The sequence below is a fragment of the Aplysia californica genome, unplaced genomic scaffold, assembly GCF_000002075.1.
Source record: "Aplysia californica isolate F4 #8 unplaced genomic scaffold, AplCal3.0 scaffold00033, whole genome shotgun sequence".
In the NCBI taxonomy this organism is placed as follows: domain Eukaryota; kingdom Metazoa; phylum Mollusca; class Gastropoda; order Aplysiida; family Aplysiidae; genus Aplysia; species Aplysia californica.
The window spans coordinates 1148304-1151292 of NW_004797303.1; positions in this window are offsets into that span (position 1 = coordinate 1148304).

The window sequence follows — 2989 nt, forward strand, 5'->3', positions numbered from 1 at the left end:
AACAGGATCCTACAGTATGTTTAAGCCTGTCTAAGTGTCTATATATGTTGTCAAGAAATAGTAAAATGGCGTCTTCCACACTTCTCCCGTGACGATATGCAAACTGTAGAGGGTCCTGGGTGGGTTCTATGTACGTTCGTAGTCTTTTTAGCACAATTTTTTCTAGACATTTTATAACTACCAATGTTAAGGCTATTGGCCTCAGGTAATTCATTTCAGTAATTTTTTCTTTCTTTGGAAGGGGGACAATTTCAGAACATTTCCAAATAGTGGGAATAGCATGTGTCAACAACGACTGGATGATAATATAGGTGTAAATAAAACTAAGTTGTGCTGAAAACATTTTCAGAATTTTGGGTTGAACACCGTCTGGACCACACGCCTTTCTCACATTCACACGCCTTTCTCACATTCACACGCCTTTCTCACATTCACACGTCCAAACACACATCTAACCTCACGTTCTTCAACAACAACAACAGGATTATTTTCTTTTGTGTCGGTGTTCACACATGGCAAGTCACACGGACTGCCTTTGTCAAAACGGGAGAAAAGGGCATTTAGTTTATTTGCATACTCTTTGTTGTCAACACATATGTTTGTTGGTTTATTTTTATAGCCCACTATGGTCTTAAGCCCAGTCAATGTCTCTTGAGAGTTATTTGAACGAAACAGATCTTCCAGTTTCTTTTTATATTTTTGATTTTCAACCCCTTTCTTAATAGCTTTGTCTATGACTTTAAGTTCTGTTTCGTTATGGTTTTTAAAAGCCTTTTTCTTTTTATGGATGAGATCTTTGACTCCAGAATTTACCCACGGTTTAGAATTGGGGAAGATGGTAACTTGTTTTTTAAGGGCCACTATATCTGCACAAAATTTAACATACTCTGTGACTGTTGTACATAAATCATTGATATCACAACATGCATTAATAAAAACATTCCAGTTGGTACAGTCAAAACATCCTCTAAGTTGATCTTCACTTTCTTCAGTCCAGGTGGTGACAGTTCGAACTTCAGGCTTTGTTCGTCTCAATACTGGGCGGTACAGAGGAAGTAATAAAGACATGTTGTGGTCAGAGTTACCGATGGGTGGGAGGGCAACACACTTGTAGGCTTGGGTCACATTGCCGTAACACAGATCTAATGTCCTTTGGCGTCTCGTTGGAATGTCGACGTACTGGGTCAAGTTGGGTAGGGCGGCGTTAAGAGTACAGCTGTTGAAGTCACCGGTAATAAAAATAGCCGCGTCAGGAGATTTTGTAGTTTGGTTGTGAATGAGGTCGGATGGAGTATCGGTGGCAATTATTGGGACGCTGGCGTGTGGAGGATTATACACAACATTAATAAATATACTTGGGAACTCACGGGGTAGATAGAACGGACGTAGATGTAAAGTATAAGCTGTTAATTAAGCATTGTTTGCCCTTGTAAAGAGCAGCAGAAAGTAATGATCAGGAATATTCTGTTTGCATCATTCCATGTCAAAATCCACTGAGTTACAATCCACTGTACTCCAGCAACGTGAGATTACCAGCTACGGCGAATATCAGTGAAATGGAGAGTGAGAGAGAAGTGCTACATGACGGGAGTAGGCCTATTGTTTTTGATATCCCAGATCATATCTGGGAACAGTTGAATGAAGACAAAGAAGTGGAAATTTCTGTGCCAAGCCAGTCTGTATCCATCCAGTGATTCCAGCGAACAGAAGGCCAGTGGTTCAACTACATCCACTACTGGTACTGAGTATTCTCTCTCTCTCTCTCTCTCTCTCTCTCTCTCTCTCTCTCTCTCTCTCTCTCTCTCTCTCTCTCTCTTTATCTATCTATCACTCTATCTCGTTTTCTCCCCCCCTGTCTCTCTCTCTCTCTCTCTCTCTCTCTCTCTCTCTCTCTCTCTCTCTCTCTCTCTCTCTCTCTCTCTCTCTCTCTCTCTTCTCTCTCTTCTCTCCACCCCAGGGCGAAGGGTGACCATCAGTTCGGCACGCAAAATTTAACGAAAAATTGCGGTTTGGTATCTAAATAGCTTTCTTATACGCCTACAACCATATTTCTGCTTTGCAGAACAATCTAAACTCAGGGTACCAAACTTTTCACCCATTCCCTTCCATATCGCTCCTTCATTCACTAGAACTAAATGTAGGCCAAGCATCTACAAAGCCTAGATAGATTGACCTAGATTAGATCTAGAGTGGATGTACCCCCAACGACACAGATGCATGCCCAGAGACTCAAAGTTCAAAGCCCGATTTTCTGTTCATTGAACTTGATTTGGTGAAAGTTTTGGTTTAGACATGAATAATAACCTATTTTCCCCAGAAACCAGTCTCTTTTCACATTAGGGATGGTCTTTTTTCCTTAGATATTGAGGCCTTGTGGTCACTGGGGGGTACGTGGCCATTGGGGGTACGTGGCCATTGGGGGTACATCCACTATAGATTTATAATGTAAAAAAAAGGCTCTGATGGTAGAAAACGATGGAATGGCACAATCAGGGCCCCATCCCTTCTGATGAATGGGCACGCAGGATGGAGCAAACAAGGAAATTCCTACTTGATGGTACCCTCCCCACCTTCAGCGACGGAAGGCCAAGAACAAATTAATTTTCCAAGCATGCCACAAGTAATTCCTGAATGGAAACAAGTTGATGTTTAAGAGGAGTGGGAAGGATCTGGAGGTAGTGGCCGACCAGAAGGAGCAGCTGACCATCATCCAGTGCACTCACAGTGGAATTGGCACATCCAAAGAATCAAAAGCGCTTGGTGGCCACCTGAGTTGGAACACTGTGGCAAATCACCTCTCCACCAGATACGAGGAGGATGTGAACATGAGCATTGTGATTGGCTGCACAGAGTCTACTGAGTACTTTTTCCAACCCCTGCACGACCATTACTGAGAGGAGAGTCCTCTGCGAAAGAATGGGAGGCCTGAGCGCCCAAAAGGTCAAGTACTGCTGGATGGTGAATGGTCACAAGATTACTGAAACCCTGG